The sequence below is a fragment of the Aythya ferina genome, assembly GCF_964211825.1.
Source record: "Aythya ferina genome assembly, chromosome: Z".
Classification (NCBI taxonomy): Eukaryota; Metazoa; Chordata; class Aves; order Anseriformes; family Anatidae; genus Aythya; species Aythya ferina.
Genome location: NC_140299.1, coordinates 46134663 through 46159615, shown reverse-complemented (window position 1 = coordinate 46159615; position 24953 = coordinate 46134663).

The following is a 24953-nucleotide window of genomic DNA, read 5'->3' as shown; positions in this document are numbered from 1 at the left end:
TAAAAGATTTCCTTCAATTTTTGGGTACCTAATTTCTTCTGGAATAAAAAGTGGCTAGAATATATTTTGACTCTGTTCCTCAAAACCATTGAGAAAAACATGAATTAAGTAAATAAAATAGAAGATCTGTTCATTTTAAAAAGATATGTTCATTTTAACATCTGAACATGGAAGATACATTCATTTTAATTGTGGAACTTGCTTTACTAATCACTCACTTAGCTATTAATTATTAATAGCTATTAATTCAACTTCATTTTAAAATGTGTAGCATAATTTTATAACCATTACTCATTTACAGAAAATTCACAAGTGTAAAATACTGTAATCTATTTCGTCAGTCATTATGAAAACAATGTTATTAGGTGATGATTTTCAAGGTATACCATGGTTACTAAAATGATTTCCATTGCCATTTATATTGAAATAAATGCATTGCATTGGACATAACAGAAGTTACACTTTTTCTCTTTCTCTTTCTCTTTCTCTTTCTCTTTCTCTTTCTCTTTCTCTTTCTCTTTCTCTTTCTCTTTCTCTTTCTCTTTCTCTTTCTCTTTCTCTTTCTCTTTCTCTTTCTCTTTCTCTTTCTCTTTCTCTTTCTTTTATTTGTATTTTCAATAACAATTAGCCATTCTTGTTTTCTTACTGTTTTTCTATGTAGTTGATGAAATAATTTCTACTTAATCCTTGGATTTTAAGTTTAATGTTTATCTTCATCTTTTGACATTAGTTTTACATTCAGGTTCTTTGGAGAAATTCTTCTGGTGTCTCAGCTCAAAAGTGTTACAGGATTCATGGAGACTAAGTTCAATTATCACTCTCCAAAGGAGGGGAAAAGTCGATATCAGTGGATAGTTGGGTGTGTTGTTTCTCTATTGTGCACCACTTTTTCTTATTTTTATGTAAGTGTGTATTGTTGGGACTAACAAAACAAAAATGTTGCAAGAACCCTAATTTACACTGGTTATTCAAATCAATAAACTTCTAATTTCTTATTTTCAGCATAATCTTAAATATTATTTTCAATATTATATTCAGTATTTCCAGATTAGCCAAAATGTTTGCCACTTTAAACACTTGAAAATAGTTTTCGTTTATAAGTAGTTCTAGAATTTTATTTTATTTTTTCCACTGTACTTGAGATAGACTCATATTATACATGATGATTTAAGGATCTTTTTTTTTTTTTTTTTTTTTTTTTAAATAATTCAATGAAAATAATTAATCCAGTTTTGGACTCTGGAGATCCTGTAAAGATCAAATAGTTTTCACACTACCTGCACCTGAGTAACTCTGATACTAAAAAGTAGATTTCTCTGTGAGAAATTTTATTGCAGTCAATAATGTAAACAGAAGCCCAGGACTTCACACACAAAAACAAAAAGTAAAAAGGGAAGTTAATTTTTAACATGCTGAATCTGAAAAGATAGAAATAATACAATTGAATCAGGTTTTTGAAAAGAAGAGTAATGGTTCAAAACTGAAAAATATTTTTTGTTGTTGTCGTTTGTTTTTTTTTTTTAAATTTTGAAAATATAAAAGTTCTTAGGATACTTAATGAAAAATGACAGAAATATAAAGATTATAGAGGCCATATATTGTTTACATAACAAATGATGTGGTGGTCCTGAGATACTTTTTTCCTGAAGCTAAAAGTCTTTCTCTAGGTAGAATCTGATATACATCTTTCTGTTTTGCCAAATAGTGGTAACCAATGAAATATTTCTTCCTTATACTTGTTCTAAATCTACCCTATTTCAGTTTAAAGCAATATATTTCATTACAAACAAATATTTTAACTATTTTATTAAAAATACTATTATATCCCTGCATTCAAGCAGCTCCACATAGAAAAAAAAATCTGTCTTCCATACAGGGTGAAAAAGACTTCAGCTATCAGGTAAAATGCAAACATTTTGTTTTGTTTTTCAAAAAAATGTCAAATTCTGCAGATGTTAAGAGCAATATTAAAATTTATTTATTCAATTAATACCATTTCATAATTCCATGTGTATGTTTTGTTTATATACTAGTTAGAACTTCATCAAAATCTCTGTGGCTATACTGTGATGCAGAATGATCTGCTTTTCTTATAACCTGTGTATGACAAAACCTTCATAAGAATTAGTATTTGTGTAAAAGTATGCTACAGCACATAATTTTTCAAGTGTTATTCATTTGGTGATATAACACAACTTAAATCATTTGCTAATAATATTGTATAATTCCTTTGCCAGAAGTGTAGCTTTCATGTTTTCAGTAACTGAGGATCTGTTACTAAATTCTAATGATTACAGAACATTTTAATTCAGCCACCAGATGAGAAAAGAATGATGTATTCCACCATCTCTGCTGTTCTTCAGTGGTTATGAGAGAAATTCTGTATGAATGTATGTAGCTTAGATAACATTTATGGAGCACTGTCACAGGCATCGCCTCAGTGAAAATTTTTTTTTATGGTGGTTGTGGTTGTCCTGTTTTTCTTAGTGTGATGCTTTAGGTTGAAGTGTGTTTATCCAACATGCTTCATATGCGCTTTGGAGTCTCAGAATAAACTAATTCTTTCTGTATGTTAAACTATTCACAAGGTTTTGTTGACTTATCTTAAAGAAAAAATCTGCACAGAACTAAGTGGGATTCTGTGTCCCTAAATTCTAAGATGTTGTTTCTAAAGAATCAATGTTGATTATATCTGTGTTTAAGAGTCTTTGTCCTCTTGGCAGCTAAGCAACTTGGTGATTAATTCATTGTATTTGCTACTTAATTGGTATAGTAACGGGAGGTAAATTTTGACTTTCCTTTGAAAATTAATTCAGTAGATTTCTAGCTTTAGCATAGTTTATAATAGTAAGTTTTTTGTTTGTTTGTTTGTTTGTTTTTCCTTTAGAATGACAATATTTATAGAAAAAAAAAAAAAAAAAAAAAAAAAAAACTACTTGTCTACATTTAAGTTAAATTTTACAACTCTTTAAGAAATCTGAAGAAGAATTCTGACATTTATTCACTATTTTTTTTCCACATAGTGGCACCCAAAAATGCACAAATATTTTATTCTTTTATTTAAAAATGGATTATTGAGTGAAGGAGGACTTTTGTCTATTCTAGGATATTGTTTTTATTTACTGAAATGCAAAAACCTGTTTGATTTTGATAATGTTGTTGTCTGGTGAGACATAACCCTGTGTCTTCTGTACCTCCAAAAATTCCTTCCAGCTGTGATTATGCCACATATTTTCTCATGCTCTTTTGAAGTTTCCAGCATACCTACAGTGTTTAAATACTATTTATTGAGATTGTATGCTGTTCTTATTTTGTGTTTCAGTAGGAGATGTGAAAAACACAAATTGTTTCTTTGAAAAAACAACTCTTTGAAAAACATGAATGATTTAGTCTCCTCCTGTGCAATGCTTTGTTGTCTTACATGTAAAGGCTGTGAAAAGAATGTCTCTGAGCACTAGGTGGCTTTCTCTCAACTCTTAGGTTTATCTGCACTGGTAGGGTGTTACTTCTGAAATAACAACTGAATTTACATAAGCTTTTGTTCTACCACTTAAGTAAGTCATGAACAGGTCCTTTCTTGCTGTGTTAGTTCTTATCTTAGGTTTCAAGGTTAAGTTCTTATCTTAGGTTCTTGATTTTAATACTCCATAATTGGAAATTTATCAACTTATTTTATTTGTATTTACTTGAGCCCTTACTAAAATCCTTTCAAGACATTCAGTTTGAAAAATAAATGGGCAGCAACTGAGTTTTTGCAAAAGCAAAACTCAATTTTGCAGTCTTCCTTATCTCATCCTTCTTCTGGATTATAACTGGGTCTGCTGAAATCTAATCTGATTTCCGCATATATTTAGAAATAATTTACTACATATGCCCAGGAAAGTTCACTGAATTACTCCACAAGACCCATTGGACTCGAATTTTACATATCAAGTTGTTTTTAAAATTTTTTCTTTTTTAAAAACCAAACTCATTTCTCATTATTTGTAACAGTAGGTTCCTTGTCTATTCTCAAACTGTGAAACAAAAATATAACACTTTGAAACAGTGTTATAGTGTTTTTTTTTTTTTTTTAATTTATTTTATTGAAACAGTCTTTCCCAGAGAGAAAAATTAAAGCAAATATATTCCTTCCTCCCTCCCTCCCTCCCTCCCTCCCTCCCTCCCTCCCTCCCTCCCTCCCTCCCTCCCTCCCTCCCTCCCTCCCTTCCTTCCTTCCTTCCTTCCTTCCTTCCTTCCTTCCTTCCTTCCTTCCTTCCTTCCTTCCTTCCTCCCTCCCTCCCTCCCTCCCTCCCTCCCTCCCTCCCTCCCTCCCTTCCTTCCTTCCTTCCTTCCTTCCTTCCTTCCTTCCTACCTTTTATCGTTCCCTTCCCTTCCCTTCCCTTCCCTTCCCTTCCCTTCCCTTCCCTTCCCTTCCCTTCCCTTCCCTTCCCTTCCCTTCCCTTCCCTTCCCTTCCCTTCCCTTCCCTTCCCTTCCCTTCCCTTCCCTTCCCTTCCCTTCCCTTCCCTTCCCTTCCCTTCCCTTCCCTTCCCTTCCCTTCCCTTCCCTTCCTCTTTCCCAGAGTAAGCATGAAAGTTAACTTTTCCAAATCTCAGTTCTTTATCCAACAAGTTTAGATTCTTGAGATTCATTTCTAAAAAACAAACCAACAAACAAACAAAAACCACATTGACTATATCTGCCAGTGTCTCAGTTCATTAAATTAGTTGCTTTGTTAAGTAGTTCTTGGGACACTGCTTTTATTTGCATTTTCTGCTACTGCTGTCATTTTTTGTTCCTCCTAATAAACACCTCAAAGAGACTTTTTGGTGATCAATGGAAAGGGAAGATCTTGAAAACTAATTCATCAGCAGGGAATATAGCCATTGTGCCCGTGATTATCTTCTCCCAAGATTCTGCAGAATCAAACTTCTTTCAAGATGGCATTTTTTCCTTTCTTCTTTCCCCTTGACAGCATAACATTTTATGTGGCATCTGTGTCTGCCATGGAAACATGTTGTATGAGAAATTCTTTATAAAGGGATGCTCATTATTTTGTGAAATGCATTGTCTCTAAGGCCTTATCGATAACGATAGGGCTTTTTCAAAATGATATAACAAGATACTTTCTTATACCCCGTTGCTAATCAGAACCTAAAATGTTATCTTCTTATAATGGAGATAATTGCACTCGTATTCTTCCTGTTACTTTTTTTTTTTTTTTCTCTCAAACTTCATAAACTTCCTCTTGTGATAATTTGTTGTGCTGGGATCCCAGAGTAAGACAGTTTCCTTTTTGTTCTTTTATCATGCTCCCTAGACTGCTTTAATATTTTTATATTCCGTATTTGTTGAATATAATATATCCAGCCCTACACATTGTCTGGAGGTAGCCAGGCTGGATAATGTCTGCGCAATAAATGTAACTAAGAGTATGGATCTGATTACATTTTTGCTTATATTCTCTCAGACAGTATTAACTCTTTAGAGTTCATGTTTCTGATGTTAATTTTAACATTCAAAGTGCTTTATTTGGTTAAACTTTGGTGTTAGGAAATAAGGAGATCTTACCCTCCTGAGCATATTCATATATGACTTGAGAGTGTTTTAAAATCACAAAGGTTAGGATTTTATTCACATCAGTTTTGAAAGCCTTTGTAAGCCTTTGTTTATGTTTAGCCATAAGGAATTCCATATGAGAGATGAGTCCAATACGGGAAATATACTGAATATGTATTTTGAATCGATATTTACATAGACATATTTGCATGGTGAATCACTTATCTTTGAGGTAACTATACAAAGATAATTTAACTCATGTTTTTGGAAAATGTCAGTTCTATGTGTACTTCATTTACCTGCACATGACATCATCTCTGAAATTTACAAATTTCAGAGCAAAAATAAAATACTGTAGTAAAAGCAGTAGTTTTGCAAAATTTTAGTGTAATATACCAAATACTGAAAAAAATATTGTCTGGTCACATTGATCCTTTTCCTCCTCTTTATGGAAATTTTTATCCTAACTGTCTTAAACATGAGAGTATATAGTTGTATTTCTTAGTTCCTTATTTCTCCTTCCTTTCTTGTATGTGGATTTATCTCCTTTGTGTCCTGAATGCCATTTCTCCACTACTTAAAATGCATTTTCCTCTCACAGCAAAGGAAATTTTTTCAGCCATTTTTCAGGCTTTTGTAGTTCTCTGAATTTTGGTGTTGGTTTTCATTTGTGATGTTTCTGTGTTGGTAGCCAACCATTCTTAGCTTCTACATTTTTCATTGTGCAGGAGACTTCTAGATTTTATGGTTAGAAGTAAAAAGCAAGAGAGTATATATAATCTGCTTTCTATAGACAACAGTTAGGAATATTGTGCTAAAGCAGTGCTCCTCTTAGAGCTGACATACAACTTTTTGCCATGTTTATTGTTTTGTATCTTCTTCTTCTCTTTGTTTGTCAGGTACATTGGTAAAAATGAAAAGGATGTTTCATTCCTCAGAAAAAAATATTTGCTTTTTGTTGGTGGTAGTGTTTGTTTGCTTGATTGATTGTTTTTGTTTATTAAGAATGTTTTAGTTACAAAGGACAGTAGATTACTCCTTCTGTACTATAAAGAAAACTTTATTATTTACTGTAGTGTCATAGGCATTTAGATATAATAAATAATGTACCAGATAAAATGCTAGTAAGAATTCAGTATATGTGAATAATTCAATGATTCTATTTAGTCTGAGAGAACATATCATGAAGCCTCTTGGGCTCCCAATGAGCTTAGCAAATATAAACTATGGATTAGTTTTATGTCAGAAATATAACTTTGAAGTGCTACCATAATTAAAGTTTAATTAAAAAATGCTTTCTTTTCACTGTGCATGAAAGGTAGCTCACATAAATTGTTTTTGAACATGAAAAGGACTTTTTAATACTTAGATGCAAATTTTTGATATGAACACTTTCAGGTATTTTTCAACCTTGAAAGTAGTTTTTGAAATTGGCCGAGTGAGGTCTCCTTGAAGAATTTAAGTGACATACAAGCTTTTGTCCACCTGACAAAGGAGAATGAATACTTCAGTCAGAGCTGGTCCACGTAGGTCTATTAAGTAATTGATACACCAATTTATTTATTTATATTTAGCTTTCACATGATAATTATGTGAAAAACATAACAGCAATACTAGTTCCATACTAAAATATAGAGTTCATTGTTGTTAAATGAGTCATTCTTGATTTTAGCTTAAATAATTTCCTTAAATTACATTGAAATTAGAGAATACAGGTAGGTCATATGTCTCCATATCTAGTGACTTTAATTCACATTCTGCCTTATAGCACAATAATGTGTTGTCAAGCATGCAAATAATCTAGTGCAACCTTAAGTAGAGAAACAATGCTATTGTCCAGAAGAGCTCACTTGAGTTACAAAGCTGTCTTAAAAACCATCTTGACTGTTTACTTGTAGGTCTGTCCCTACAAGTAAGATGTCTTGACTTATATATGCTCCCACTCATTCTTTAGCTGGACCTCAGAGTATGAATCCACTATTACCAGTCAACAATGATTCATCTTCAAAATGTTTTATACTTACAGTTAGAGATTGTTGTCTGCTCAGGATCAGATTAACAAGTTTGCATTTGTGCTATCACAGAACTGCTGCAAATTACAAACATATGCCAAGAGATATCCTAAATGAAGTGCCAGTAAACAGTAACTCTTTATTATTATTATTATTTTTTTTTTTTTTCTGTTGCCACAAGTTTCATTTAGTTCAATTAGGAATGTTTGTTTTGAACATGTCATAACACTCTATTACGTTACAACTAATCTTCAGCAATTATAAACAGTATATTGCAGTTAGAATGTTCCAGTCCATTTGACTTATTTGTTGTATATCTGCAAAGAATTGTGAAAGTTTTTGAACTAGAGAATTTTGTAGGCTTTCAGTATATGAAAACTCTTTGGAACACTTGACTGCTCTCTGTAGTCTGATCGCTAAAAATCTTTCTTGCAGAAGTTGAATGTTTGAGTGAACATTTGGCTGATGGTAAGTGTTTTAAGTGTGAGCGTACATATGTATCATAGAAAAGATACCAACAGATGATTGGACTGATAGCTACTTTTGTATGCTGTCTTGGGTCTGTTCTTACACACATTTATCACTTATCTGCATTTGAGTTCACTTGAAAGTTTTTATTTTTTCTATTGTATTTTGTTGTTGTTGTTGTTGTTAAATTGTTTGTTTTCTTGTTTCATTCCTCCTGACAGCCATTCTTTTATATTGAAGAAAATGAAAAAGTTACTTTTAAGGCATCAAACATTCTTACCATCTGGGTAATAGCTACTTGTCTTCATTTTGTATTTTTCAGAAAACTTATTTTCACTGCAGGTCTTACTATTCTACTCAAGTTTTCTTTTTGAATTATGATGTTCTTTAAATATTTTATTTTCTATACCTTTTATTGTCATGTTATATTTATTATGGTCTCCTTCCTTCCATTCTTTAAGCTAATGATTAAAAGCGTAATCATAAATTTGGACAAACAAAAAAAGGTTGAAAAAAAAATGTGAAGAACATCCTTCAAAGTAATCCTCTGAGAAATGAACAGTGAACAAAAATTATTTTGTAATAAAGGTTGCTGTCAATACTTGATCAAGAGTATTGGTCATAAGAAGAATTTTTTGTATTTACTCCTACTTAGATCTACAAATGGAAAGTAGATACTTGATCATTTTTTTATAAGAAGATGTTCTCTTGTGTGGATAACAGACTTTTATTTTTTTAATAGAAAGTTTATCTCTTTGTGAAATGAAAATATAACAAACAGCAATGGACATTTAAAATTATAATTTATAAATCCTAATATATTGTCAAAATAGATTTAATGTGCACAATGATAAGTTTATCACTCAAAAAACTTAAAAACAGGTATGGCATAGTTTAAGGAATCAGTATTAAAGAGATTTTCTTAAAAATAACAATCCTCTAATTCAGCCCAAAGTTGTAGAATTTAATATGGAAATTATTGGAAAATGTTCTGTTCAATTTTTGTTGTTTTTTTTTTTTTTCATTTTGTTGTTATTTTTCTTTCCTTTTTTTTTTTTTTTTTCCTTCTGTTTTATTTTATTTATTTTCCTTCCTGAACTTAGAATATGTAAACCGTATTTGAAATCACTTTTCTACTTCTTACAGTGCACTGATGAATATTACTTTATCACTTCTAATGTTCACCATGATCTGTCAAGACAAATTGGCAATCTGAAAACTCCAAACAGTTAATGTTTGACAATCAGCTTTGACAAACCAGGAAGAAGCAGAGAGGGTAACCAACAGCCCTGTGAAAGGGTGATGCATAGGGCTGCAGAACAGGAGTATGGAGTTATGTGATACAGGAGGATCACAAAATCAACAAAATGGGGATTAAGTGGGAAGTCTTGCAAGTTAGCAAGGAAATTCCTAGAAGGCAGCTCTATGGAGAAACCCACCAAACACTTTCTAGGAACACAACATGCTGGGGTGCTACACCTAAGTGCCTATACACCGATACATGTGAAAGGGATATAAACAAGATGAGTTATAGATGTATATGCTTACAGGGCTATGATTTTATTGGCATTATGGAGAGGTGGTGGGATGGCTACCATGGCTGGAGAGTTGGAATGGAAGGGTAGAGGCTCTTTTGGAAGGACAGGCAAGAGGAATGAGGAAGAAGTGTCATCCTCCAAGTCGATAAGCAGCTGCAGTGCATAGAGCTCTGCCTGGGAATTGATGAGGATCTGGCTGAGAGCTTATGGGTAAGGCTTAGAAGGTAGAAAGGACTGGGTTACATTACAATACAGGTCTGTTACACTCTACCTGACCAGGAAGACCAGGTAGATGTGGCCCTTTTCAGTTAGGAGCAGCCTCATGTTCACAAGCTCTGTTCCTTATGGAGAACTTCAATCTTTCCAATATCTGTTGGAGGGACAGCACAGCAGGGCACAGGCAGTCCAGGAGCTTCCTGGAATGCATTTATGCCTTGACAGAGGAGCCAGTGAGGTGCTATGCTGGACCACATACTCACTAAGTACGGACTGGTGTGAAAGTGAAATTCAAAGGTAGTTTTGACTGCATTGACCATTAAATGATACAGTTTAGGATCCTGAGAGCAGCCGGGAGGGAGCACAACAAGTTCACTACACTGGACTCTGGGAGAGCATTTTTCCTTTTCAACTTTCTGCTTGGTAATGTACCAGGTGACTAAGCCCTGGAAGAAGAGAAGCATGATAAAGCTGGTTAATATTCAAGAATCAACTTCTCCAAGCTTAGGACAGATGTAACCCAACAAAGATGTCATGTAAAAATGCCAGGAGGCCTGCATGAATGAATAAGAAACACCTGAGCTAACTCAAAAAAAAAAAAACCAAAAACAAACAAACAAACAAAAAATGTTATAGAGGGTGGAAACAAGAATATATAGCCTGGGAGGAATACAGAGACATTGTCTCAGCAGCCAGGGTTCAAGATAGAAAAGCTAAAGCCCAGATAGAACTGAATCAAGGATGTCAAGGACAACAGGACTACTACAAGTACCTCAATGACAAAAGGCAAACTAAGGAAAATGTGGGCCCTCTCCCAAAAGAAACAGAAGATTTGGTTACCATGAATGGTGAATAGGGTGGAGGACAGAATGCTTTCTTAGTCTTTACTAGCAAGACTGGCCATTCAGGAATCCTACAGTCCTGAGGCCAGGCTGAAAGGCTGGAGCAAAGAGGATGTATCTTTGATGGAAGAGTATCAGGTCAGGAAATACTTGAGGAAACTGGAGAAATTCATGGGCCCTGACAAGATACACCCATGAGTGCTGAGGGAGATGACAGACATGAATATGAAAATACTCTATATAATCCAAGGACACTCTGTATAATCCTTGCTCATTCATGGCAACTGGGAGAAGTGACTAAAGACTATAGGAAAACAAATGTCACTCCTATCTCCAAAAAGAGCAAGAAAGAAGACCCAGGGAAATACAGACTTACGAGTCTCACCTTGATCCCTTGAAAGGTGATGGAACAGCTAATCTTAGAAATATTTTCCAGGCACACAAAGGATAAAAAAATCAACAGGAATAATCAGCATGGATTCACCAAGGGGAAGTCACATCTGATCAACCTGATGGGGAGGGGAGGAACAGTGGATATTATTTTCTTGGACTTTACTAAGTCTTGGACTTTTAGTAGGTCCACAGTACGATCCTCATACAGAAGCTGTGGAAGTATGGGCTGGATGAGTAGTGAGGTGGATCAAAAACAGGCTGAATGGCCAGACCCAGAAGGCAGTGGTCAGTCATGCAGAGTCTAGCTGGAGGCCAGTAATGAGCAGAGTATCCCAGGGGTGCAGTCCTGTTGAACATCTACACTAATGATCTGGATGATGAAGTAGAGTGAACCCTCAACTAACTGCCAGATGAAACAACACTGAGGGGCGTGACTAATGTACCAGGGGGCTGTACAGATATACAGAGGGTCTTGAAAGGCTGGACATGTATCTTATGAAATTCAACAAGAAATGCAGAGTCCTGCACATGAGAAGAATAACCGCCAGGCACCAATACCAGTTGGGGGCCACCCACCTGGAAAACAATTCTGCCGAGCAGGACCCAGGAGTTTTGGTGGACAACAAGGTGAATATGAGTCAGCAATGTTCCCTTGTTAAGAAGGCTAATGGTATATTTGTCTGCATTAAACTAAGTGTTCTTAACAAGTTAATTGAGGTGATCCTTCCTCTCTGCTCATCATTGGTGAGGTTGCACCTGTAGTTCTGTGTCTAATTCTTCTCCCCCGCTCCCTTCCCCCCACCCAGTACAAGAGAACAAGAGAGATATGGACATACTGGAAGGAGTCTAATGAGCCACCAAGATGATCAAGGAACTGGATCATCTCTCCTATAAGGAGAGGCTGGGAGGGCTAGGACTACTCGCCTGTAGAAGAGGAATCTCAGGGGGGGATTTTTGCAATGTCTGTAAATACTTGAAAGGAGGATGCAAAGACGGAGCCATGCTATTTTCTCTGGTGTCCAGTGCTAGAATGAGAGGCACATACCACAAGATGCTCTGTATAAACATCAGAAAGCACTTTATTCTGTGAGTGACAGAGCACTGGAACAGGTTGCCCAGAGAGGTTGTGCAGGCTCCCTCCTTGGAGATATTCAAATGTTGTTTGGACATGGTCCTGGGCTACCTGTTGTAGGTATCCCTGCTTGAGTAGGGGGTTAGATCAGATGACTTGCAGAGGTCCCTTCCAACCTTAACCATTCTGTGATTGTAGAGGACCAGCCAAAGTCATAAATATTTCTGGTGATATTACAGTGAGTGTATATATATTACCGTTTTTAAGCACTTATTTTATGTTAGTGGATGATATGAGAGGATTTCTCACGTAATATAAAATAAATCTCATCTATAACAGATGTTCAATTAAATGATAAATATTACATTTTTAAATAAGATTATTTTCTCATGTTAAGGCTTTTTGAAAATGTGTATACACGGACATTATTGGCTAGTCATTCAGTAATGAAATGTCATGACCCAATCACAAAAATGCTCCCTATGGCTACAAATGGGATAGCTAGAATTCAAATAATGAGATGAAAAACACCACCACTACACCAGCTGCAGGACATAGATTATAGATCACAACTACTAAGGCATTAGGTATTATAGTTCTACTTTTAATTGAAATATTGCATTCCAGTGTTTCATAGTAACCTTGAAGCTACAGCATATGTTTACCCAAAGGTTACTTTAACAACTAGGAAGATACAACCATTTCTAGTTGAAAGACTAAATCTAAAATTAACTCTAAATATATTAAGTAGAATTTACAAAGTAGTTTTGGTCATTGCAAACTGATACAATTTATATTTATATACTATATAATATATAGCATATACTGTGCTGCCCATTTAATGGAAGTGAATTTATGTATTCCAACAAGATAATGATTGATGATGATGATGATGATGATGATGATTACTGTTAGATACACTTATCATCGTTCATTTTGTCTGAAATGTGTTTTTGATTTTTTTTTTTTTTATTTAATATTTGCTATGGGTGTGTATTCTTGCTATGTGCACTGTTACATTAAACCATATAAGGTTGCTCTTTCAGTGTTTCAGGGTAGTCTTTCAATGTTCCAAAATCAGAGTTGCATATTAAAATTTTTCACAACACTCTTATTATTAAGAAAAAAAAATAAAATAATGGTGATTGCAGGAGTAGCTTTGAAAATTAATACTTAAAACAAAGGTTATCCAAGAAGATTCATGTTTAGGCTGCTGTTTACCATCCTTCCCCTTTGTAAAGGAAGAAAGAATCTTGCCTGTGTTTCAAGTTTTTTGTCTCCCTTCCAAGACAGGAAGAGATCAAGCAAAAAAAAGAATGACTGCACCCCTGGAGGAATCCCACAGCCTTCCAGATATGCTGTGAACAGTGATGAATGGAACCGGGGAAAGAGACAGTCTACCAAGTGGCTAACTAACTAACAGGCTAAAGTCCATAACAAAACATTAACTGGCAATTCAGAAACAGACCTACAAAATTATTTTTCTTCAATATGAAAAAGAAAATTTAGGCTCCCTCAATAGTGTTGGTTATAGACTGGAAAGGAGAGAGAACTAATATAAATAAAATGCTGTGATGTCTTTGTCAAAACAGTAAATCCTGGGTAGAGACCAATTAATTAATGTCACTGAATAATTATTTATGATGGTGTCTGTTACAGAAGATCCCTCAGACAATGCAAGCTGTTGCCTTAGAAATTGAGCCTCCCTAATTAGCTAGATGACATACAAGGTGGATCATTCAAGATGGTATGCCGTCTGGTTTGCCTACCGGACAAACAAGCATCAATTGTGATGAGTCTGGCAAAGATAAAGAGAAATGAGAGTCCCAAAAGCAACAGTGGAGAGAGTGTGGAAGGTCAGTGCAAAAAAGTTCCTGGAGACAAAATAGAGTCAGGTGATCAGTTAAAATCATATGGAAAATGGCAGTTGGAAAGGAAATATTGCAAGTAAAGTCAGTACATATTTCTGAAGACTAATGAAATGCCTAGGTGAAAAAAAAAAAAATCATTAATGAAAATCTAAGTGCCACAAATTCTGATAAAGGAAAGGGGATCATAACATACACAATTTTTGAAAATAATAACAAACACTAAATTTCAACAAATAAAAAATAAATAAAATAAACAAAACAAACAAACAAAACAAAACAAACAAAAATTATTAATAAATGAGGTACCTCAGTGACACAAAACATATGCTTTATAAAGGAAGTAAGGATTGTGCAAAAAGGTATCAAGTGAAGATTAAGCCAGTGTCTCAAAAAGTCAGTGTCTAGATACATGGAAACATCAACTTTTCTGAAGTTCAACCTAGTGTCCTAAGTTTTGCTTCTTGCAGCCTTCTTATTGTGCTAATGACCAGCCTTGTATTCTAGTAAGTCTTTGTTCTACATGTGTCTTTTAAGATCAGAGATATAAAAACAAGATTGCATTCATGCCTTATATAACTACTCATAATTAATTGGGCACGTGTACCTTGTTTGTCTTTCAGCATCTGTGATGCTTCCAGTGACATCTACAAACATCTGGGAGTTTTGATTGTTAATCAGATTGATGACTATGGACTGCAACTGAAGGAAAATACCCTGTGGTATGTTGATACTTGTTTTTGTAATTTAAGAAAAAAAAAAAAAATCTGAAAAAATAAAAATTGCAGACCTATCCCACAAAGTTATTCGGAAAATAATTGATGAAAACATTAGTCTGTCTCCAAGCAAAGAAAGGCATGCATGCCAAAACTGCAGGATGAAATGAGTTCAAAAATTTACGTATATATACACATTTATTTTCTTAGAAAATGTATTAACATAATCACTTTAATATTCCAACATAATTCTGAATAACACATTCAAAGTTTCATTTGTGAAATATGTGACATGTTTAACAAACTTAGTGTTTTGAAATCTCTTTTACTGAAATGTACAGAATCGCATAGAATCACAGAATCGTCTAGGTTGGAAGAGACCTCCAAGATCACTGAGTACGACCTCTGACATAACACTAACCAGTCCTCCACTAAACCATATCACTAAGCATCTAAATGTCTTTTAATGACCTCCAGGGATGGTGACTCAACCACTTCCGTGGGTAGCCCATTCCAATGCCTAAGAACTCTTTTGGTAAAGAAGTTTTTCCTAACATCCTAAGTTTTTCCTAAACCTCCCCTGGCACAACTGTAGCCCATTCCCCCTCTTGTGAGTGCTTAAATGTAACCACTCTTAGAATACTAGTTTATTGACCATCTAGCAACTGAAATGTTACATTTCATGCATAGGCAAAGTTCAAATTTCTTTTTTGATTAACCATTAAAATACAAAAATATATCAATAGTTTTATTAAAAATCTTCCAAACACTTAATGTGAAGCTTATTTGTAAGATAGGATTATTACAGAGACAACTACACCTGTTAACTACTGATAAAACATGATCATATACCTTTAGATAAAGCTTGCATTACCTTGGAATTTTTGGTATGTTATACAATTTTTCTGGAAAATTGTTGTTAAAGGATTGTTAATTATTATTTTGCATCTGGGAATGGTGATCCACAGCACTTCATATTCCAAACTTATTGATTATACTTTTTTTTTTTTTTTTTTTTTTTTTTTTAAATGTATAAAGTAAGTGAATTAGTGGTTAATGAATGCTTGCAAAGGTATATGATATCTTCAAAACTTTGACAAAATTGTGGTTCCAACACAGTCCAGCTAAGAATTATCTCATCTTACTTTTGTCAGTAACAATATATTTTTCATGCTTTCATGAGCCTAGTTTTTATACACCAAGTTTGCTTTTCTTTTGTCTCCTGTAATTAGTATTTCAGATTGTCCTTGATAAGAACTTTCTCTCTCTTACTTTATGCAATGTTTAGTGATTATATATCTTTTTCTTTATATATATTCCCCACTCTCCCCCTCCCCCGCCCCCCCAAGGTTGCAGTCTTAGCCTTCTTCCTCATTTTATTTTCTAATAACAACATATTAAATATTTTCACACAGATCACACAAAGGTCTCTTATTTTAACACCTTTAAGGGGGGAAGGAAGAAACCAAATGAGGTTTAACAAGAGCAAGTGTAGAGTCCTGCACCTGGGAAGGAACAACCTGACGTATCAGTACAGGCTGGGGGATGACCTGCTGGAGAGGACCTGGGGGTGCTAGTGGACAACAGGTTGACCGTGAGCCAGCAGTGTGTCCTGGTGGCACACTGGGATCCTGGAGTACATAAAAAGAGCGTGGCCAGTAGGTCAAGAGAGGTGATCCTCCCCCTCTACTCTGCCCTGGTCAGGCCTCACCTGGAGTACTGTGTCCAGTTCTGGGCTCCCCAGTACAAAAAAGACAGGGATCTCCTGGAAAGAGTCTAGCAGAGGGCCACAAAGATGATATGGGGCCTGGAGCATCTGCCCTGTGAGGAAAGACTGAAAGACTGTTCATGATTGAGGAACAAAAACTGAGAGGGGATCTGATCAATGTCTATAAATACCTTAAGTGTGGGAGACAAAGGGATATGGCCAACCTTTTTTTAGTAGTTTGTGAGGACAGGACAAGGGACAATGGCCACAAAATGGAACATAGGAAGTTCTGCACCAACATACAAAAGAACTTGTTCATGGTAAGGTTGATGGAGCGCTGGAACAGGTTGCCTAGGGAGGTTGTGGAGTCTCCTTCTCTGTTGATATTCAAGGCCTGTCTGGACACATACCTGTGCAACCTGCTGTAGGGAACCTGCTTTGGCAGGGGATTGGACCCGATGATCTCCTGAGGTCCCTTCCAACCCCTACAATTCTGTGTTTGTGATTATTTTTAAAAGCCATATTAATGCTTTTTAAGAGTTTACTTTTTTGATCATTGCAAACAGGAAAATCAATCTCCATAAATAACAACAAAAAATTCCATGACTCAGCATATAGCTGTAAACCTAAAAGTGTTATAAAACATGAAACATTTTTAATAATAATAATAAAATAATAAGCTTATATATGAAAGCACAAACAAATCATTTGCATCCTGGCTCCAATCTCTGCATACTTCTAAGAGTTAGAAGAAAATTAGAAGAAAAACACGTCCTTTTATATGCAGGCTTTTAAAAATATTAAATAACACTAAAATGTGTTCCATATGAACAGATAGGCTGTGTCATTTGATGAGACTTAATTTTTACTTAGTTTGTTATGTATTTAGCTGTTTCATAGTTTGATATAGAATGGTGCTTATTTTTAAAGTAAACATTTATATATTGTATTTCTGTCAGCAATCTGGACAACAAATGGGTATCATTGCTTTATATTTACAGGTAGTTTTGACAAATGCATGAAATTGACAGAAAAAAAAAAAAGCATATATAAGTCTTTAAAAATCCATTAAATTAATAATGGTTTTATCTATAAATAATTTATCAGTGTGACATTTTTCTAATCATTTTTTTTTTTTCTAATTCACTAATACTCATAGTGGTCTGTTGTGGTTTAACCCGGCCGGCAGCTAAACACCACACAGCCATTTGCTCACCCTCCCCCCTCCCTCTCTGGGATGGGGGAGAGAAATGGGAAAGTGAAGCCTGTGAATTGAGATAAAGACAGTTTATTAAGACAGGAAAATAATAACTATAGTGATGATAACAGCACTACTAATAATTATGTGTATAAAACAAGTGATGCACAATGAAATTTCTCACCACCCGCTGACCGATGCCCATCTTAACCCCAAGCAGCCAGCCCCCCCACCCTGGCTAGCCACCCTTATATATTGTTTAACATGATGTCAGATAGTATGAATACCCCTTTGGCCAGTCTGGGTCAGCTGCCCTGGGTCTGTTCCAGCTCCTGCTGTACCCCTAGCCTGCCTGCTGGCAGGACAGAGCGAGAAGCTGAAAAATCTTTGGCTTGGTGGGTGTAAGCACTTCTCTGCAACAATTAAAACATCAGCATGTTATCAGCACTCTTCTCGTCCTAATCCAAAACATAGCACCCTACCAGCTACTAGGAGAAAAATTAACTCTGTCCTAGCTGAAACCAGGACATATATCCACACCTTATTCCATACAATTTATGTCATGCTCAGGTTACACTCTTTCCAATACATTCTAATTAATCACCATTCTCATCTATGGTATATAGCAATCATGGTAGTGACGACATACAGTATTATAGAATAATTGACATGACACAATTCAACTTATGGGCTATTCTTACTCAGTATTAAATCCCCTTGAGGTACACACTGGATCTCCCCATTCTTTTGCATTACCCACTAAGTGCATCCAGGTCCCTGAGCAAAAGCAATTCCATGAATGGGTTTGCTTTTCTTGAGGCAGGAGCAGTCCAGATTGTTTTACCCAGCATGTTTCTTACGTGCAATACAGGATGTCATCTTGCAGATGACACCAAGTTAGGTGCGTGTGTCATTCTGCTTGAGGATAGGAAGGCTCTGCAGGAGGATCTGGATAGGTTGCACCGATGGGCTGAGGTCAACTGCATGAAGTTCAACAAGGCCAAGTGCCGGGTCCTGCACCTGGGGCGCAACAACCCCAAGCAGAGTTATGGACTGGGAGATGAGTGGTTGGAAAGCTGCCTGGCAGAGAAGGGCCTGGGAGTATTGGTTGATAGTCGGCTGAATATGAGCCAGCAGTGTGCTCAGGTGGCCAAGAAGGCCAACAGCATCCTGGCTTGTATAAGAAGCAGTGTGGCCAGCAGGGCTAGGGAAGTGATCGTCCCTCTGTACTCAGCTCTGGTGAGGCCGCACCTCGAGTACTGTGTTCAGTTTTGGGCCCCTCGCTACAAGAAGGACATCGAGGTGTTCAAGTGAGTTCAGAGAAGGGCAACGAAGGTGGTGAGGATTCTGAAGAACAAGTCTTACAAGGAGCGACTGAGGGAGCTGGGCTTGTTCAGCCTGGAGAAAAGGAGGCTCAGGGGCAACCTTATCACTCTCTACAGGTACCTCAAAGGAGGCTGTAGTGAGGTGGGGGTTGGTCTATTCTCCCATGTGCCTGGTGACAGGACAAGGGGGAATGGGCTAAAGTTTCACCAGGGGAGTTTTAGGTTGGATGTTAGGCAGAACTTCTTTACCAAAAGGGTTGTTAGACATTGGAACGGGCTGGGCAGGGAAGTGGTGGAGTCACCATCCCTGGAGGTCTTTAAAAGATGTTTAGATGTAGAGCTTAGTGATATGGTTTAGTGGAGGACTTTTTAGTGCTAGGAATGAGATTGGACTAGGTGATCTTGGAGGTCTCTTCCAACCTAGAAATTCTGTGATTTGATTGGGCAGGTCCAGCTCAGTTGGCAGATCCCCTAGTATTGACTAACCAGGAGGTCTTTGCCAAAAGTGTATCTCAATTTTTGAATATCCCATTGCTTTCAGTGTAGTCTTTAACAGCCCATTGTATTGTTCAACTTTCCTGGAGGCTGGTACACGACAGGGGATGTGATACACCCACTCAATACCATGCTCTTTCGCCCAAGTGTCTATAAGGTTGTTTCAGAAATGAGTCCCATTTTCTGACTCAATTCTTTCTGGGGTGCCATGTTGCCATAGGACTTGCTTTACAAGGCCCAGGATAGTGTTCTGGGTGATGGCATGGGGCACAGGATGTGTTTCCAGCCATCCGGTGGTTGCTTCCACCATTGAAAGTACATGCCGCTTGCCATTGCGAGTTTGAGGAAGTGTGATGCAATCAATCTGCCAGGCCCCTCCATATTAATATTTCAGCCATCATCCTCCATGCCAAAGAGGCTTTGATCATTTGGCTTGCTTGATTGCAGCACATGTTTCACAATCATGAATAACCTGTGCTATAGTGCCCATGGTCAGGTCCACCCCTCAGTCACAAGCTCATCTATATGTTGCATCACTACCTTGATGGCCTGAGGTGTCATGGGCCCATTGGGCTATAAATAATTCACTTTTATGTTGCCAGTCCAGGTCCACTTGAGCCACTTCAATCTTAGCAGCCTGACCCACCTGCTGGTTGTTTTGATGTTCTTCAGGAGCCCAATTCTTGGGCACATGAGTATCTACGTGGCATACCTTTACAACCAGGTTCTCTACCCAGGCAGCAATATCTTGCCACAATGCAGCAGCCCAGATGGGTTTGCCCTTACGCTGCCAGTTTTGCTTCCATTGCTGTAACCACCCCCACAGGGCATTTGCTACCACCCATGAATCAGTGTAGAGATAGAGAACTGGCCATTTTTCTCGTTCAGCAATGTCTAAAGCCAGCTGAATGGCCTTCTCTTCTTCAGACTCGATTCACCTTCTCCCTCAGCAGCTTCTGCAACTCGTTGCGTAGGACTCCATACAGCAGCCATCTCTGATGCTTTCCCACAATACAACAGGACCCATCAGTGAACAGGGCATATTTATTCTCATTTTCTGGTAGCTTCTTTTACGGTGGGGCTTCTTCAGGACAGACCACCTCCTCCTCTGATGATATCCCAAAGTATTTGCTTTCTGGCCAGTTCATAATCATTTCCAAGACTCCTGGGCAACTGAGGTTTCCTATTCGATCCCGCTGAGTAATCAGTGCAACCTACTTGCTCCATGTAGCATCAGTTGCATGATGTGTAGAGGATGTTCCTTTGAACATCCAGCATAGTACCGACAGTTGGAGTGTCAGGAGGAGCTGCACTTCAGTACCAACCAATCCTGAAGAACATCGAACTCCTTCATATGCTGCCAATATCTCCTTTTCAGTTGGAGTGTAGCGGGCCTCAGATCCTCAGTATCCCCAACTCCAAAACCCCAGGGGTTGACCTTGAGTTTCCCCAGGTTCTTTCTGCCAGAGGCTCCAGGTGGGGCCATTCTCCCCAGCTTCAGTGTAGAGCACATTCTTTACATCCGGTCCTGTTTGGACTAGCCCAAGGGCTACTGCATGAACTATTTCCTGCTTAATTTGTTCAAAGCCTTGTCGTTGCTCAGGGTCCCATTCAAAATCATTCCTCTTACGGGTTATTTGGTAGAGTGGGTTTACAATCAGACTTTAATTTGGAATGTACATTCTCCAAAACCCCACAACACCTAGGAAAGTTTGTGTTTCTTTTTCTTTCTTTCTTTTTTTTTATTTTTTATTTTTTTTTTTTTTTTGCTAGTTGGTGGAGATATAACTGTTATTTTGTTGATCACATCCATTGGAATTTCATGACATCCATTTTGCCATTTTATTCCTAAAATCTGGATCTTTCATGCAGGTCTTTTGACTATTTTCTTCCCTTTCACAAAAACTTCCTCTGCTGTGTCACCCCACACAATAATATCATTGATGTACTGCAGGTGTTCAGGAGCTTCCCCCTGCTCCAGTGCAGACTGGATCAGTCCATGGAAAATGGTAGGATTGTGTTTCCACCCCAAGGGGCAGCTGATTCCAAGTATATTGGACTTCCCTCCAAGTGAAAGCAAACTGTGGTCTGCACTCTGCTGCTAGAGGGATGGAGAAAAATGCATTAATGATATCAATTGTGGTGTATCACTTGGCTGCCTTTGATTCTATTTCGTACTGGAGTTCCAACATGTCCGTCACTGCAGCACTTAGTGGTGGTGTGGCTTTGTTCAGGCCATGATAGTCCACTGGCCATATGGGGCTATTGAAAGGTGAATGAGTCTTGCTGATCACTCCTTGGCTCTCCAATTGACGAATTAGCTTGTGGATGGGAATCAGGGAGTCTTGGTTGCTGCAATATTGCCACCGGTGCACAGTTGTGGTAGCAATTGGCACTTGTTCTTTGACCCTCAGCAACCCCAAAACAGAAGAGTCGTCTGAGAGACTGGGCAAGGTAGAAAATTGTTTAATGTCCTCTGTCTCTAAGGCAGCCCACTGGAACCCTTTTGGGTCCTTGAAATATCCTCTTCTAAGATAGTCCATGCCAAGGATGCACAGAGCATCTGGGCCAGTCACAATACATTGCTTTTGCCTCTCATTCCCGGTTAGACTCACTTCAGCCTCCAATACAGTTAACTGCTGGGATCCCCCCGTCACTCTATAAATACATAAAGCTTATATAAAAATATATAGGCACACATGCAATTCTACTATATACATATATGCATACATATTTTTACATCTCTATATATGTATGTATACATGCATATGGACCATATGCATATAGACACAGTCCCAGTCCCAGTAGATACAGCCAAAATATATTGGTTTCACAACACTATTTAATTCTGGATTCAATTTGCTTTTATAAATCTTAACAAAACAATGTACTTTTATACATGTGACAATATTTTTGCTACTATACAGCAAACTCCACTACCAAAAATTAATGTATTGTTTATTCATGTAAAAGCTAAAGAGATCAGTTTGAGTCTGACAAAATAAATAAACCAACAGATAAACAAACTAATTTAATAACTTCATCCAAATCTCAAAAGAACAATCTTATTTTTATTTGGAAATTGTTACTTTTTTTTATTCCCTTGTACAACCGTATGTGTACTTGTTCACTTGATCTCACATCACCATCTACCTTTTGGATTCAAAGCAGCATCATAATTTATATCTGAGATAAATGTTTGAGATTTCCCCATCAGTGGATTAAGAAAAGGGTCAGGATAGCACAGTCATTTCCACTTGAACCAAACAAAATGAGACTACTTTCTGCAGCATTCATTCTGAAGAAGATGTACAATATGGAAAGAAAATATATAAAAGAAAATATAGAAACAAAAATGTACACTATGGAAAGAAAAAATGCAAGCTCTAGGAGTGAGAACAATATATTTTTTAATATAGCTTTCAGATGACTCATCATTCCCTGTTACCTGCTTTTCTGCTCCCTGTTGTTATGTAAATACTTTAAATGTAGAGGACTTTTTTGATTGTTTGTTTGTTATAGAGAGGGATCTTATTGATGATCTTACCCATGATATTCTTAGACCACACATGGTTTTGGAGTACAGTAGCTAGTTAAATTAAAATATGGAGAAAAGTTCTGTCCTGTACTCTGTCATATTAATTATACTTTTAGAAATTAATTTATTGTTACATTTAAATTTAGAATTAACTTTTTATTTTTGAGCTATACCTGCTGGGCTCAGGCAGAAGTGCTACTTCTCTTACAGACCAAAAATCAGGTGTTTGTGCAATTACAAGAAACAAGTAGGTCGAGTGTGAACCACAGCTGGCAAAATTATCCGTTTGGTTTGGCACGTAATAAAAGTTTGTAATACAATAAAAAGTCATAACAGTCATTCATACTGACAATTATATTTACCTGGTCTGTTAGTTCATAAAGGTGAAGCATAATAAAATGAATGGTATCTGCCCTCACTCAATCCACTTGATATAATAATAATATTTACTTTAGGTGGATACAATCCACGTAAAGTAAATTTGTAAAGTATCTTTTCTCACCTCCAGTGCAATCAAATGGGGTTCTTTATGCAAAAAGTGGTATTCTTAGGGAATTATGATATCAAACAATGTAGCACTTAATAATTCACACTTATCCAGAAGAAGGTTTTGTTATCATGAACAGTCCCAATAACAACAAAATACTGTTTTTTTTTTACCTGTTGGAGGAGAATGAATATAGTGTTTTGAAATGTATATAGCATTAAGGGATGTCTAGTTTCAGGTCTGCAAGCAAATGACACATGCACACCAAATCTGGGGGAAGTACAAACACTGGTCTCCTGACAGCAGTGGCAGCAGTCATAGGGTGTTGTGACTCACTGTCTTACTCCAGCCATTGACACTAAGTACCTCTCTCATCTCTCTTACTCTGGTCACCACTGACCAGAGTAAGACATTGAGCCCCTGCAGCACACAAAGACATAGGATGATGTGTGATTAAGATGATGTAGATGTGAGATTACACAGGATAGTTGAAAATGGATTTAATAAGAAGATAGAAAAGGTTGTGATTATCAGGTGTAGGTCTCAGTCAGACAAGTGTACTGACCAACCTCCATTCATTCACAGTAACACAGTCCCTTAGCCCCCCTTTATACATCCTTTTGCCTACCTCCCCTTTACTTCTCCTTGGCCCCCTTCTTCATAAGGTTACACTGGCCACCAATATCCAAGACCCTCGGGTTTGCATCCTTATCAGCCACAAAGTCCTATTTTGTCTACAGTTCCTTAGTAACTCATCATTACTGTGACTGATCAGGTTTGTTTCTTACCTTTGTATCCTTTATGGTCATCTCTCAGATTTATTACTCAACATTTACTCAAACTCTTCCTCATCATCATGTTTGACAGCCTCCTTGGTCAAGTAATACTACTTAAATAAACATTCCCACATTCTAGCAATAAACATGACTTACCGGGCTTGGTTCTTGTTACTGTATCTCTTACCATCCATTGGTCGGGTTTGTGTCTGTATGTTCTTGTTTATTGCTTCCTCCTTTACTTATTTATTATTATTATTATTATTATTATTATTATTATTATTATTATTATTATTATTATTATTATTATTTGTATTGAAAATGTCTTTGGATGAGATATCTTTAAGTGAGTAAATCTTTTAAATGAGCAGACTCTCATTCCACATGACTTTCCACAGAGTGCATTCAAAATTCTTTGATTACAGCAAGCTAATGTGAAAAATATATCTTGCTTAAAATACTGTTGGATAATGTTTTATGGGATTCTTCAGTATATGTATAAAGACAGTTTTAATGTTAGGATCACTTCATTTTCAAGAATTTTAATAGAGGGGAGGTGAACAACTCCCCTTTTCTTTTTTGTCACAGGATGCCAAACCTAAAATTTGAGGGTAACATTAACCCTTTTTTTTCTGACACCTTTGCCTCCAAAACCAGACTGTAGTTAATTGCAAAGCATTTATGCAAATGTGAGTGGGAGCCAAGAAGTGATAGAGGGAACAAAAGAATCTCTCCAGCTGAGATAAAGCAATTGTCCAGGAA